Source organism: Diabrotica virgifera, chromosome 6 (assembly GCF_917563875.1).
Source record: "Diabrotica virgifera virgifera chromosome 6, PGI_DIABVI_V3a".
In the NCBI taxonomy this organism is placed as follows: Eukaryota; Metazoa; Arthropoda; class Insecta; order Coleoptera; family Chrysomelidae; genus Diabrotica; species Diabrotica virgifera.
Genome location: NC_065448.1, coordinates 163101617 through 163118350, shown reverse-complemented (window position 1 = coordinate 163118350; position 16734 = coordinate 163101617). Strand labels below are relative to the sequence as shown.

Sequence of the window (16734 nt, the reverse complement as noted above, 5' to 3'; positions counted from 1 at the left end):
CAATTTTCCTCCACCCCTTTTTGTCCACAGCTTTCTTTTCTTAGTGTCTTACATTTAAAGTTTTTAATTTTCTTCCAGACCGTCTAACCATTTTCTTCTGGATCTTCGCTTCCTTCTTTTCTCTGCTAGCCTCCTCTTCAATATGTTCTTTGTGGTCCTGTTCTGTGGAAGTCGCTGTATACGTTCTAGCCATCTAAATATTTGCTTTTTTATTTGCTATGTTACAAAGGGCTATTGTATAATTCCATAATTTCCCGGATTGACCTTCTAATCCATATTTTTCCTAATTTTTTCCCTCCATAAACTGTTCATATTAGTTTCCTTTCCACACTTACAGTTTATATTCTTCAGCCTGTGTTAATGTCCATAACTCGTATATCTAAAGAGCTACTCGTTTTATAATCTTCTGCTCTTCTTCAAACACCATCTCCGCGATGGAGGTCATCAATCTTCATAACTAGTCGAACTTTGGATACGGCGGCTCTGAAAAGTTCATTTGATGCCCATTCTCTCAGGTTGCGCAGCCATGATAATCTACGTCACCCTATGCTTCTCTTTCCTTGTATTTTCCCCAAATAATCAGTTGGAGAAGTCGAGAAGAGTCGAGGAAATGTAGCCCCTCGCCCATCGCAACCTGCCTGTGATCTCCAACTTTAAATCTCTTGTAGAGCACTCTTTTCATTATGTTGAAATTTACTCTAGCCTTTTTTATTCTGATTTTGATTTCCTGGAAGTAATTATTTGTGAAGTTCTTCATTGCTACAAGATATTATTTATACATACTTGTGCATTCATTCGACATTGGTTCAGTTTATTAGAAGATTCTCGTTATTTCTTGGACATTCTTCTTTTTGACATTCATTGTTAGACCGTATTATTTTCCATACTCCGCTATCGTATAATTTTTCTTTTGTTTTTCTCAACACTATTTTGGATTTTATTACTTTCAGCAACGCCCCAGCACCAACGCCCAGTGCGTTTCTATTCTTCTGTTGTGAATTTCTATGCTTTCTTCATTTTTATTGTTAACTTTGAGACATGATTGTTGATTGTTTTAGGTTGAATATTGTTCCTTATTTGTATATATTACTGTCCCTTAATGCATCTTCTAACACTATAATAATGAGTGTAGTCAACAATGGATCTCCTTGCCTTACATATCTGTTTGTTTTAAATATTTAGGATTTGGTCTTATTTTTGGTTTTTTTATAATGTCATTCTTGTGATGTTATTTGGTATCCTTAAATTTTTCATTCCTTCGTATAATTGATTTTTGGTGAATCCTGTCACACGCTTATTTAAAGTCAATGAATAGAACTTGCACCGATAAATCATATTCATAAATTTTTGCTAATTTTGCTTTAACATGAAAATTTAGTCGGAAATATACCTTCTTATTGTAAAACCTGCCTGATAGTCACCAAAAGATTTTTCTTATTTTTTATCAATCCTTTTTTTATTAAGCTTCCAAAAATGTTGTATTCTACGTCGAGTAGAACAATTCCGCGGTCGTTATTGCATTTTGTTTTATCTCATTTCTTTGGAATTGGTATTAATACTTTGGTATTATTTAGTATAATATACCGGTATTGACACAGACTAGTTTTTAGTATTGATATGGTTTAGTACATTCCCTCACGGTTTTTGCTCTAAATCTTAAAGAACCACTTGGATTGACATGAAATTTGACACACGCATAGCTTACATGTCAAAGAAAAAAGTGATATTGTGCCGATATGTGCTTTTGCCCTGGGGGTGACTTTCACCCCCTCTTGAGGGTGAAAAAATATATGTCCAAAATATGTCCGGAAATGGATAAACTGACTAATTTTAAGTAACTTTTGTGCTATAGAGCTTTTTCGCTAAGTCAACAATTTTCGAGTTATTGGCGAGTGAATTTGTTCATTTTTCAACAAATAACCACATTTTTAGACGGTTTTTCGCAAATAATTTAAAATGTAAGTATTTTGTCGAAAAAAAACGCTCTTAGCAAAAATATAGCCTATAAAAGAGTAAAAAAAATGGTGTATGCATTAGGTCTCTGGACCTCGTAGAACCAGAGTTATAGCCAATGAAAAATATATTCATATTTACCAAATTTCAAATAGAATATTTCGACGTGAAATATCCAAAAAATTAAGCTCTTTTTGGGGAAAACCCATTATAAATTTAGAGTGTTTAAAAAAAGATTTTTTCCTGTTTTTTATAAAAAGTTCCTAGCACTAAATTTAAGCAAGTTACGCTTAAAATAAAGTTGGTTCCTTTTGTTTTGGCAAAAAGAAATCGGGAAGACCACCCCCTCATTAGCAACCTAAATGAAATTAATGGTTACCACTCCACAAATTATTTTACTTATGTTGTGTTTATATGATCTGTAAGTTTCATCGATTCAAAGTGCTTATTTTTGGAAAAATTTGGTTTTAAATTAAAATTTTTAAAAAATTTAATTTTGAAAAATATGCTTTTTTTCAAAATAACTTAAAAATTTTTAGTGATACCAAAAATCTCAAAAAACAAAAAAGTCAGCATTGCTTTTCTGAATATCATGTATTTTTTTGATTTTCTGTTAGACAAAAAGTGATTAAGATTTGGTGTTTCTAAATTTGCATACATTCGTGATCAGTGACTCGTTCAACCTCTTTTAACTACAGCCCTTTCAAAAATAAGTACTTTGAACGGATGAAATTTACCGATCGTATAAACAATACAAATACGAGTAAAGAAATTTTTGAAGTCGTACCGATTAAGTTTATTTGAGATACTAATTAGGGGGTGGTTTTTCCTATTTTTTACCAAAAAAAAGAGACTAACTTTATTTTGAGCGTAACTTGTTTACTTTTGATGCTAGAATTTTTTTTTAAATAAGCTTATTTTAAACACTTTAAATAAGTTGTAATGAGTTTTCCCCGAAATGTGCTTCATTTTTGGTTATTTCACGTTAAAGTATTCCATTTGGAATTTGACGAATATGAACCTAATTTTTCACTAGCTATAACTCTGCTTCTACTAGGTATAGAGACGTGATATATACACCATTTTTTAAAAAAAATTTACAGGCCATATTTTTGCTAAGAATATTTTTTCGACAAAATACTTACTATTTGAGTTGTTTGCGAAAAACCGTGGTTATTTTGTTGAAAAAATGAACATATTCACTGGCAAATAACTCGAAAAGTATTGACTTAGTGAAAAAACTCTATAGAACAAAAGTTACTTAAAATTAGTCAGTTTATCCATTTCCGGACTTAATTTAGACGAATATTTTTAGAGGGGGTGAAAACCACCCCCAGGGCAAAAGCACATATCGGCACAATATCACTTTTTTCTTTGACTTGTTAGCTATGTGTATGCCAAATTTCATGTCAATCCAAGCGGTTCTTTAAAATTTAGAGGTTTTGCAATATTTTACCGTTAAAGAACGTAATAGTTAGCATTTTCGTAGTTACAAAAAATAATTTTTTTGCGCGCACCCCTTAACTTTCTTTTTTTGTTTTCTGATAGAAATTCCCTTTGTCTTTGTTATATTTTCTAGTTTTATTCTATTTTCTATATATTTTGTTCCAAATAAGCTCTTTTTTCTTTCTGTAAATTAGGAAATAAATATGACACAAAATGTTATTTATTGCCTTTAATGAAAATTATTACAATTTTTTTGAAATATGTATATTTTGACGTTTTGATTTCCACTTCGGAAATCGTTCTATTGGTTTGTTTAGCCAAGAGGCAAAGTTCTATTTAGACCAAAAATGCTCTGAGTTTTTATGCAAATATTAGAACAAAGAAATACGTCAACTAAAGGGGCTATAAAAACAAGCTATAAATAGTTCAATATAATATTTTAATCAATGGAAACGGGATTCGAGAACAGGAAATCGTGGTACTTGGGTGTATTGATAAAATGCAAACAATCTTCATTTAAGTTGTACAAACACGTGGATGATCCAGTTTTAATACAATACATTAAATGCATATAAATATACAATGGCAGCAGTTTGTTCGTGTTCGACGTTTCGTCGATATATGGAGCGAACGGCTTCCCACGAAAAATGAGCTGGCTCGCCATTTTGGTTGCAATTTTTCGACCCACACGCTACCAGCAGAATTAACTTCTGTATTCGAAAAACAGACATGATTCGAAATCACGAGAAATGAGTTTAGCGGTATTATTACGAATTTGGAAATTTGTTTGTTTCGTTACCTGAGTTCTGGGTCAAATTAAACGGATGTCTTTCCTTTTTTGGTTTTTGATTTATGATAACCGATGGATTTTCATTAACAAAGGAGGATTTGTTTGTATTGGTAGTACTTTTTAATGATTAATCAACTTTGTATGTTTGCAGAAACATCTGCTCCCTCGGCAGAATAATAATTGTTAATGTTTGTAACTTGTCAAAATTTCCGTACGTCACATCGTGTCTAATTTTCGATTATTTTATTAAGTTTTATGAAATCACCTTGTACATGACTTCAATTTCTGTGAAAATTCTCTCATGAAATAATGTTTGGTCGTTCTAAGGAAATAACCGTTATAGGCGAGCGGCAGCAACTCCTAAAATTACGTTATACCGACCACGAAAATCAACTTTAAGGTGAATGACCAACTTTAGTCACTCTTTATGTTTTCGAGGTCGCTGAATCCGAATATGAAGTTTAGTTTTGTCTAGAATTGGTGGAACATGTTCAAAAATCAAATTTTAATTATGCAAAAATGCGAAAAACCAATTTTGATGATTTTTCAGCTTTACCTCGCTGAATCTTTGGCGGCTGTAAATATATTTCGTCATACATATCGTCAATTTTTACAGTATATATTTATTACCTTTCTGAAGACAATGGGGGGGCCTGTTTCAATCTCTATGTCTTATTATATTAAAAGTTATGAATTGTTTAAAGCGAAAGGTGTAGATTCCTGAATTGCAAAGTTTAATCGTAAAAATTGAGTGACAAAATTTGTCAGTTTATGTTAAAATGTTTTATAGAAAAAAAAAATGTTTAATTTTAAGAAAAACGTGATTTTATTTTTTTTTATTTTTAGGGTCAAATTGCGATTTTGACAATGTTTCAAAATAAACCTCATTTTCGTTTACAGCCCCATCAGAAACATAAAGTATGATCAAAATTAGTCATTTACCACACCGTGGTCAGTATCTTGAGAAATAAGCGTTTTTTTTGGGGGGAGTGTCACTAATCTATAAAGTCACAGAACTTTTTTCCTATTGCATATTTTGACTTGAAATTTTTCAGAAAACTTCATGACTTATGTTTAAATGCTCTGTTGGTTAAAATTATACGCTAAAAAGTTTGTCACCTAACTTTTTTAAGTAAACTTGAAACTAAAGAAATCTGACGACAAATTGTTTAAAAATCAACAACTTATCTTTTAATTTGTTTAAACATCTCCGACAAATCTCATTGTTATCTAAATTCTTCAAAGATGATACAGTAAAATTTTCAAAAGGAAATATTTACAGCGACCAAAGATACAGCGAGGTAAATATGAAAAATCATCAAAATTGATTTTTCATATTTTTGCATAAAATTTGATTTTTTAACATGTTCTAGATTTTGTTTTGAACCAATTCTAGATAAAAATAAACGTAATATTCGGATTCAGCAACCTCGATCACATAAAGAATGACCAAAATTTGCCATTCACCTATCATGGTCGCTTTTTGGATTTCTAAACCTCAAATTAGGGATGTGCCGCTCGCTTATTATAATCCCTTAAAAAGGTTACCAAAAATGTACCGAATTGCCCCGTAAGCCTTTTAACGAATTTATCGCTTTATTACTGCCGAAAAGTATCTCGTTAAAGATCACACTAATTTTCAGTCTATTAAGACCACACAGAAAAATGAAGTAACGGTATATTTCCTATGTGAATATTTCTCTAAGAAATGCATATCTTTTATTTAATTTTCCGCAGTGTAAGATGTAAGTAAAATTCGACTTGACTTGTGTTTTCGAGACACCTGTCAAAGGGTCAGATATTGTTTTATACCTTTCGTATTTCTTTATATTTGTGTTTTTTGATTCCTCGCCTAATTAACTTTGTATTTTCTCCGTCCAATTAGATTCTCAAAGTGGTTCCAGCTATTCCCTGGCCTCGCCCTGATTCAGGAAATCCAAAAGTAGTCTAAATGTATTTTAAGTTGGAATATAAGTCTACCTCAGGTGATCTCATTGGGAGTCCAGACCAAGGTTATTTCTTTTAAGTTTGTGTATAAGTCAGTCTATCTCAGGTTTTGCCCTGATTGGCAATCACAGTTCTCCTCATCTAAGTATGGGTTCCCTTTGTATTCAATATTTGACTGCACCAAACATCAACATCCCGTTGATCTCCTCCACGGCTTAGTTATTTTGAGTACTTTTCCTTTCTTTTATCAACCTTTTCAAGTGATGAAGAATGTTCATATAAAATGCAAGCGACTGAATATTCGCGGTGTGCAAGTACTTGGAAGAGAAACGAGAAACGACCGTGCGCGAGTCGCGGAGAAATATTGCAACTATCTTAAATAATTCATATTGTCAATTGAAATTGTCAAATTGACGTATATTTCATACCTTCTGTCATTGAAGCAGAAAAATGATATATTGCTCCACAATATTGATATGATAGCAATTATTATATAAAGGTAAATTAAATTAATTGTATTTTGTTTGCAGTACTGCATTTTAATAACTAATTTTATTTACTACATACAATTGTTTACGTTTGCATAACATAACCTGCATCTTATTTTTTCTTCTTATTATTTTTTTGGACTATGGCCTTGACAATTATTCAGCAACCAGGACTAATATACTTGGCCAATATAATTAAAAGTGCGAATAAAAGTACAGAGCGTAGAAATAGAGGTCGCTTTGCCGAACTTGCACGGTCCCAATAGACGTTATTTTTTTTAATATTTTGTTAAATATGTTGATGTGCCTATTTCATGATTATTGATTATATATTTAATGATAATTAATCATTTAAGTCATCATTTTAAACATGTTTAAATCGGAATGGATTAACGAAATAGTAAATTTTTTTTTCTACAATCACTTGATAAAGCAGACTTTTCGCTTGTCAATGGCAACAAAAAGTTGACGTTTACTGAGTACCGTCACTTTATCGCTCTCAAGCGCGTTGTCCGTAGCAACCTTACAACCATACAATACAAGCACATTGAACATTCAAACTGATAGATTATAGTTAATGTTATGACATTATAATGACAGATATAAAATAATTTATATTTTATATATAAATAATTTTAAAAAGACTTAAGTTTTCACTCTAATGGCATATAAAACAACATAATGCTATTCTACACCCCACCAGAATGAAAACAATGGGAACCTTCTCGGGTTACACCTCCGAGGCTTCTACAATTTGCAAGCCATACGGATGCTGAGACTAAGGAAGATGAGGGATTTCTACAATTTACAATTCACGTCCCATCTGCTCAGCGCGGTAAAGTTCCAACGAGAATGGTTCCCTTCATACTCCACACAGAGTAAATGTAAATCAAAAATGAATAACCATTTTCAATTTCGTTGCAAAACGAAAACACAGCCGAACCATATTCTAGTCCAATCAGAGAGTGCTGCAAGCAATCCTACCGGTTTCGAAACTTATTAGTTTCTCATCAGGAGGCACATATGCTGCTCTCCCTGATCCAACCAAAACAAACCCCAGCGTGCAGTTCCGGATTGCAACGAACGAAATGGCATAGATGCCCTAGCGGCAACTGCTAGCAAAAAGACTAAGTTTTCACTCTAATGGCATATAAAACAACATAATGCTATTCTACACCCCACCAGAATGAAAACAATGGGAACCTTCTCTGGTTACACCTCCGAGGCTTCTACAATTTGCAAGCCATTTCGTTCGTTGCAATCCGGGACTGCACGCTGGGGTTTGTTTTGGTTGGATCAGGGAGAGCAGCATATAGAATAGAAATATGCTTTATTGTCACTGAAAATACAAATTTTATGGACAAAGCTTAATTAAAGTCAGAAAAAATAAATAAATAATATCTAACAATAACAATAACAAATACAATTTTCTGAAATTTGATAAATCGTCAATATAAAAAAAATATACATAAATACAAAATATAAGTTAATAAAGTAAAGAAAAAAAAACAAAATCGATATATTGCAACAATTTATAGAAATTGCAAAGTGAATATACAACAAAGTAAACTATTTATAGACATAGGAACTAATAAGTTTAAGCTGCTGCATGTGACACCCAAATATAGATAAGTTTTAATTACTGTAATTTCTTAGTTAGTCATTAAGAAACTCTTCTACTGAATAATATGGTCTTTTAGATAGATGAGCTTTTGTCATTTTACGGCACTTGGGGAAAGATGTTGCAAATTTGAGTTGTAAAGGAAGATGGTTGTATAGTTTTTTTGCGGAATATAATATAGATTTCTTTACTAACTCAGAGGACGGGATCGGTAAATAGACATCAAAATTTGAATTTCTGGTGGAGTAGTCATGACGAGGCCTTGCTGGAAAGACATGCATGTGTTTACGAATTAAGCAAACAGTTTCTAAAATATATAAAGATGTAAGGGTTAAAATGCCGTGATCTTTGAAGTAACTTCTGCAATGTGTTGTTCTTCTGAGGCCAAACAGATACCTTATTGCTCTTTTTTGTAATTTAAAAATAACATCTAACTGAGCAGCTGTACTAGAACCCCAAAAAGGAAGACCATATCGAAGATGAGACTCGAACAAAGAAAAATATGTTAGTTTAGAAGATGCTAAATTGAGTTCTTTCGAAACAGATCTTATAGCATAGCAGGCTGAGGCGAGTTTCTTACTTAACACATCGATATGAAGGGACCATTTGAGGTTGCTGTCTAAAAAAATACCAAGAAAGTTTTCAGAATCAACGGTAGAGATCTGGCTGTTATTAACAAGCAGGGGTTGAAGAGCACTTTTATAGGATAATGCTACTGTCTTATCCACGTTAAAAGAGAGTAAATTAGAGTCAGACCAGGTTTTTATCGTAAGCAAATCAGAAGTTATAGTTGCATGAAGAGATGCAATAGTTGAGTTGCTCCAAGTGATACTGGTATCATCAGCAAAAAGAAAAAATTTTCCATCGATTTTTAAGTTAGTGATGTCATTTATAATGATAAGGAACAGTAGAGGACCCAATACTGAACCTTGTGGTACTCCACATACAATGTTTTTGAGACTAGAGTCAGTATCATTTGCTCTAACTATTTGTTTCCTATTATTCAAGTAAGATTGGAACCAATTCAAAGAAATACCTCGAATCCCATATGTGCCTCCTGATGAGAGACTAATAAGTTTCGAAACGAATAAGTTTCGGTAGGGGTGCTTGCAGCACTCTCTGATTGGACTAGAATATGGTTCGGCTGTGTTTTCATTTTGCAACGAAATTGAAAATGGTTATTCATTTTTGATTTACATTTACTCTGTGTGGAGTATGAAGGGAACCATTCTCGTTGGAACTTTACCGCGCTGAGCAGATGGGACGTGAATTGTAAATTGTAGAATTCCCTCATCTTCCTTAGTCTCAGCATCCGTATGGCTTGCAAATTGTAGAAGCCTCGGAGGTGTAACCAGAGAAGGTTCCCATTGTTTTCATTCTGGTGGGGTGTAGAATAGCATTATGTTGTTTTATATGCCATTAGAGTGAAAACTTAGTCTTTTTGCTAGCAGTTGCCTCTAGGGCATCTATGCCATTTCGTTCGTTGCAATCCGGAACTGCACGCTGGGGTTTGTTTTGGTTGGATCAGGGAGAGCAGCATATGTGCCTCCTGATGAGAGACTAATAAGTTTCGAAACCGGTAGGGGTGCTTGCAGCACTCTCTGATTGGACTAGAATATGGTTCGGCTGTGTTTTCGTTTTGCAACGAAATTGAAAATGGTTATTCATTTTTGATAAATAATTTTATTTATTTTGGAATTGTGGCTTGTTTCCCATTGGAAGTAGTTGATTGTAAAGATGGCACAAGAAAATGGCTTCAGAACAACATTAAGATATAAAATAGTTACAATAAAGTTAATGATTTAAAAATAATTTCATTTTATTAAGTGATTGTAGAAAAAATGTTGTATGTATTACAAGCGCAAAGTGACATTATTTCTTTCGAGTAATTACCGCTCTGTAACTTTTACTCTCAAGCAATAATGTAACACTTTTCGCTCTTAATACATAAATAACTTCAATATATATATTGAAAATATTCAAAATAAATACAATCACTTGATAAAGAAGACTTTTTCACTTGTCAATGGCAACAAAAAGTTGACGTTTACTGAATACCGTCACTTTATCGCTCTAGCGCGTAAAGTTTGATTTTACGCTCGTCGTCCGTAGCAACCGTACAACCATACAATCCAAACACATTGAACATTCAGACTGAAAGGTGTAAAAGTTAATGTTATGACTAGGGAGCGGATTTATATGCGATCAATTTTGATGAAATATGCGCATATACATGCAGTAAAAAATTACGAAATATGCGCAAGATATGCACATAAATTCAAAAAATGCGCTTTTCGAGAAACCACAAATTTTCTATTCTATTCTATTCTAGGGGTTCTTTTATGGGGGGGAGGGCAATCTTATTTATTATCTTTTAAATAAAATCATTAGTTTTTATATATGCAATTTTCACATTTTTTACAAAAACTGATAACTAATATTTACCTATTTAAAATAAAACAACAATATCACTAAATATATCTTCGATTATAATTCACTACAATGTGTTTTTCCAAATTTTTTACGAGTAAACCTTTTCTTTGATCAGATAAAATATTTTTATAACTGCAAAACGGCCTACTATACTGAGAATTAATGAGCAAAAGACAAAGTATATGGAAATGGGACAGACCTCAGATGAAGACACACAACTGAAAACTACCACAAACAACGAGAATAAAGAGTATTGCTTCAAAAAGGTGACGGAGTTTGAGTATCTAGGAGTAACGCTAACAAGTAAAGGGGAAGAAAGCCAGGAAATTGAAAAAAGAATCTCGAGAGGAAGAAAGACATTCGGAGCCCTACACAAACTACTAAGAGCCAAAAACATCTCCAGAGAGGCAAAATTAAGACTCTATAGAACAGTGATCCAGCCCACAGTTCTTTACGGGAGCGAAACATGGGTCATGAACAAAAACCAAGAAAATATGCTGAACATCTGAGAGCGGAGTGTCCTAAGGAGGGACACTCGGGGGAGTAAAAAACGATGAAGACGTTTGGAGGAGACGAACAAATGCAGAGATCAGAGAGCTGTACCGGAAACCAGAAATAATCCAGATGGTCAGAACAAAGAGACTAAGTTGGTTAGGTCATCTTGCGAGAATGGCCGACGGAAGGTGGGCAAAGGACTCGCTGCTGAGAGGGGAAGGAAAGAGGAGAAGAGGACGACCCAGGAAAAAGTGGCTAGAAGCATGTAAGGAAGACCTGCAAACAATCGGGATATCTAATTGGAGAACTGCGGCCATGGACAGGAGAAAATGGAGAAAAACCGTGGAGAAATTCCAAGCCATGGGCCTTTAAGGCCTGTTGAGCTGTATTATATATATAGTTAATGTATAACATTAACATTACATAACAATATTAAATTTAAAAATAATTTTTATAAAAATTCATAGTGCAAAGTGACATTGCTTTCGAGTAATTACCGCTCTCCGCTACGGGTCGAGCTATAACTCTTACTCTCAAGCAATAATAGAGAGATTTTGCACCTCTTATTTTGCAATTCCGTTATGGTTATCGTTATACTACGTCTGCGCAGTAGCGAATATATGATCCGTTATCGTTATTAAACATAAGGGATTCCGTAATTTACGGAGGTTTAAAGTAGTGCTTATCGTTATCGTTATAGTAATGGTTAAATTGCTTTGTTGCCAGAATGTAAAAAAATCAGTAAAATTACATTTACATAGATTCTAATTTTGATTACCTATAAATTAAAATATCAAAAACTGTTCAAGTACATGCTTAAAATTACAATAACGTTGTGAAGTGAGGTTATGTTTAAATAACGATAACGATGACACGAAAAACCTACTTGACAGGCTGCAAAAACTCTGCTTTTTAACGTTGCCGTAATCGTTATGCTTAATAAAGTTAACCATAGCGGAGCCAAAATCAGCGGTTATTTTAAGAGGTGCAAAATCTCTCTAATGTATCACTTTTCGCTCTTAATGCATAAATAAGTATTATTGGTATTTATGATTTAATTTTATGTTTTATTTGCATAATACACAATTAATCCATTCTGCAGAGCACTTACGTTAGTCATGTTTCCTTATAGGTAGATTGAAAAAGGTTGCCTCAAATTAGCTAAAAAGAGCATGTTTCAGTTTCAGTAATTACGTCTCGATGGAGGCCCCTGAAGAGTATCGCCCTCAAACCCTTTCTGGATGTGTCCCGTTTTCTTAACTACACTTTACTACACTATACTACATTTACTATATTTTATAGTACATTTTATACATTTTATACTACATTTTACACAAGTTAGTTTTATAAAGAAATTACGAACAAACGTGACATGTCTGCTTTAGACTTTAATAACCATATTTTACTTCTTTTTATAATCCAAAGATTTTGATTCACGTCAATATTATCTCTAGTATAATCATAACTGTTTTTTATTATTTTAATATGTCCTATAAAATTGCTAATTATGGATATTCGCCCCGGTTGCGACTGGTATTAACAAGTTTTACAACGGCATTTTATTAGATACTGAAATGTCCAAGGCAAATTCACACATATTTTTAAGGCTTGTTAGATTGTGACGTGTCTTCAGACTTGTCTAAAAATCATCCTCGACTCAACAATTGTATTGAAATGAGATGGTAATAAAAGTGTTGTTGCCAATATAAAACCCACAATAATGACCTAAAGAAGATTCCGATGACCATACTCAGTGGCGTAGTATGATAACTTAAATATAATTCGATCTTTGGTTTGGAAAATTCATTATCTTATTTTATTTTGTACATGTTTTTGTCTTCAAAATAAAAACACGGTTTGAATAACTTTTTTACCATACCAAAAAAATGGTGTGTGTATGAAAAACATATACGTTCTAGGTTCTAGGGAATGTATGTGAAAGGTAAAAAACTATATTTTTCATGCCCAGGAATTCAAAATATAATTTTAAACTTTAAGCCTAGTTAACAACGATATTCATCATCATCATTCCATCATGATCAACATGGCCATACCGTCTTAAGCTGTACTCTCTTCTTTTAGCATCATTTGGTGCCATCATCAGACTTCTAATATACTTATTCTTAATTTTATCGTTTTTTATCACTCCGCTAATCTAGCTAAGCAGTCAACCAACCCTAATTATATAGCATGCATCTTCATTTCATATATATTTCTCCATTATATTGGTACTTAAAACTACTATTTTTTACAATCACTTCACCATTCAAAGAATATTATCATTTTTTTTTATTTAGCTTAATGCCTCTACAACTAATGGCCATTGGCATGGTACAGTGGATTTTTCCAATCAGGTACCTAGTGTAATGTGTAGTGTATGTGTTGAGTAAGTGTCTTGTTACTTAGCAAAGTCGACGTCATTATCTTTGCAAAGAGACGCTAATTTTATCCGAACGTGTGCGGTCCCTCCGGTGCACCGAGAGAACAATTTCTTTTCTCCTAAAACACCGATTTCTTTGAGCAGTATTTCTTAAAAGTTAACATATCCTATTAACTTAAACATACCGGTTCACATATTATGAAGAAACGAGTTTTTTAAACACAACTCAATAATTTCTTACAGATAATTTCTTCAATACTAAGAAATGCATTAATAGTTACATTTAATTTTCTTATCCCAAAGTTTTTATTTCTTAAATTGAAAACTACAAATATTTTGTAGTATAAGAAATATAATGTTAAGTTAATCCATATTTATATTTGTGAACAAGAAATTTTCTTGCAGTCAAATAAATATTTTAAACCACAAGAAATAATTCTTCAGAAATACCCTCTGTAGTAACTGTGGTTATAAAATAAAAACTTTGTCAGTAATGCCGAAATGTTACTTGCAAAGAGATTTTCTTCCACAAAAGAATTGCGCAGATTAACTATTTATGAAGTCGTCAGTGTTTGTCAAGATGGCGTGATATGTTCATGTTCATATAGATGGATTTTTGATTTATTGGTGTTCTTTAAAAATTAACGGATATTTTGAAGGTACGTACATATATAGCTATTAAATAAAAGTAAATTGAGTAATTTAAGATGTAATAATAATATTGTTGCGTATCCGAATGGTTCAAAAAGAAACATAATAGTATCTTTCTATGCTTTTTAGGTATAATGATGGACGACTCTGAAATAAAGGAGCTTATTATTCTAACTGGGAAATATGCCACAATTTAAAGCTGGGACAGAATGATATAATATATAGCTTCAGAACAATATTAAGAAAGGAGTTATTAACCAACTGCGGGGCCTTCCAAAAATGGTAGAACTTCATACATGTAAGTACCTTTTTAAAAATGTGTATACTTATGTATCAACTATAATAGGTTTCTTGAATGTATCTTCTTCTATAAAAATATACAATACAACGCTATATTAAACATGGCGGGTGCAACGCTGAGGATGTTTTCTGTTAATTTATTTGAGATAAAGAAATCAGTTAGTCTAAAAGAAATATATGTTTATGGTTAAGAAATGTTATTGCCGAAAACCGTAAATTAGTTAATATGTATTAAATGACTTAGATGTAAACTAATAATACTTTCCCGTAATAAAATTTCTTAATGATTAGGTATGCTGTCTCTTTTAGATTATAAAAGTTAAGAAAATTACATATTATTATGTCTGCTTCAATGTTTTACATTGTTTGTATTTTCCCTCTTGTTTTAGCTAAACAATGTTTATTGTGTGACTTAATATTATACAGATAAATAATTAATACTTCATTAACAAAAAGAAAAAAATAAACAAAGATGTGTAGGTTAAATAATGCCATGTTTGAACTAAATATGATTGATTATTATTAGTATTAATAGTTCTTATGTGGGGCCGTGTATTTGTTTTTTTTATTTCCTAAATTTGTTAAAATAAATATCTATGTCTTTATAAAAAAAAATTATTAAAGTAAGTTTACTCTTTCTACATAACGATTTTGTTTTAGTGAATTGCTGATATACAAAGTGCTATTAACAAAAGAAGGAAAATTTGAGGAAGTTGGATTTGCCTCTCCATCTTTTTATTGTTGTGTAGAAGCCAGTGGTTTAAGAGTGGAGAAAATATTTGTATGTAATAATAACGTTTTATATCTTGTTTTATTAATAAATAATGATTTTACCTTAACACAATGATTTATTTTGCCGTATGTAATATCACTTTATTTTCAAGAAATATTAACTTAACTCTAAATATACGTTTATCTCTATGAAATATATTTCTTAACATTAAATACATTAATTATTAATAGTAAAATAATAATATTCCTTACTAAGAAATATTATTGCTCAGAAAGAATAGTTTTTTTATGTGTAGAAAATATATTTTTATGACTAATAAAATTAATTAACATCAAGTCTAATTTCTTTCTGATAAATGGGTTTGAAGTTTGCCAGAAAGTGATAGTTCAATCATGTTTAAGATATATTTCTTTGGCTATAGTAGAATTTATTTGAAATATTTTAGAAAATTATATCTTACATACAAAGATATATTTCTTAGGCAATATGCCAAGTCGATCTTTCTTAAATATTAATAAACTTTCTTTATGTCAAGAATTTTTTTCTCTCGGTGTGAGTACCGATCCCACAAGGACAGAAACTATTTTCATTTATTAATTTATAATAAATGAAAAATTCTCTGCAGGTGAGATTCGAACTCACGACCTTTCGGACCTTTCGGTTTAAAGGTAGGCGCTCTTACCACTGAGCCACAGAGAGGGGATATTATTTCAATTGTCGTAACTTCATATTTAAATGAAAATTTCAAATACTCCGTTTTTGTCCTACTAAGTTTTAAAACTTTTTCCCCAAGAGCTCTCCACTATGCAATTTTTGTCCTAAATCGATTTCACTTTCTCACTAACACTCCATCATCAGCATACATTAACCATCAGGAAATATTTGATTAAACATTATTGAGAATAAATAAAGACTGCTTATAAGTGCCCAACACAGAATCACTCGAGCAACTCTATCATATGATGTCTCAAGATCAATAACACCATATGAGCATTTCTTTTTTCCTGTATTTTTTCGTCAATTGCCTTCTAATGAAAATAATAATAATAATAAAAATAATGCGCATAAACCACCTTACTAAGGACGAAAAAGTGCGCGCCTGGATGGGTAAACCTCTGCAAGCGCGACATCCCAATGAGGTCAGCCAAGATTATGTCGACAATATAGCGTCGAACTACTGGTTGACATCAGAAAAGATGTTCCCTGAGACGGAGAGTTCATTACTGGCCATTCAGGATCAGGTTATACCAACCAGAAATTACCTAAAATATATCATCAAAGACCCTCAGGTTCAAAACGACAGATGCCGATATGGATGTCAAGCCCAAGAAACCATCCAACATCTTACAGGGGGCTGCCAGCCATTTGCTGCAACTGAATACAAGGAACGGCATGACGCAGTGGGAAAAATCCTTCAAGAGATAGCTATTAAGCTGGGACTTCTCCAAACAGACCATCTCCCGTATTATCAATACGTCCCTGAGAGTATGCTTCAGT

General features: G+C 32.3%; 1 protein-coding gene across 8 annotated transcripts in view; it reads left to right on the top strand.

The window, feature by feature from the left end:
• The window catches only part of LOC114328375 (uncharacterized), a 985491-nt gene that overhangs the window by 738603 nt on the left and 230154 nt on the right, over positions 1–16734 (top strand). The window lies entirely within an intron of this gene.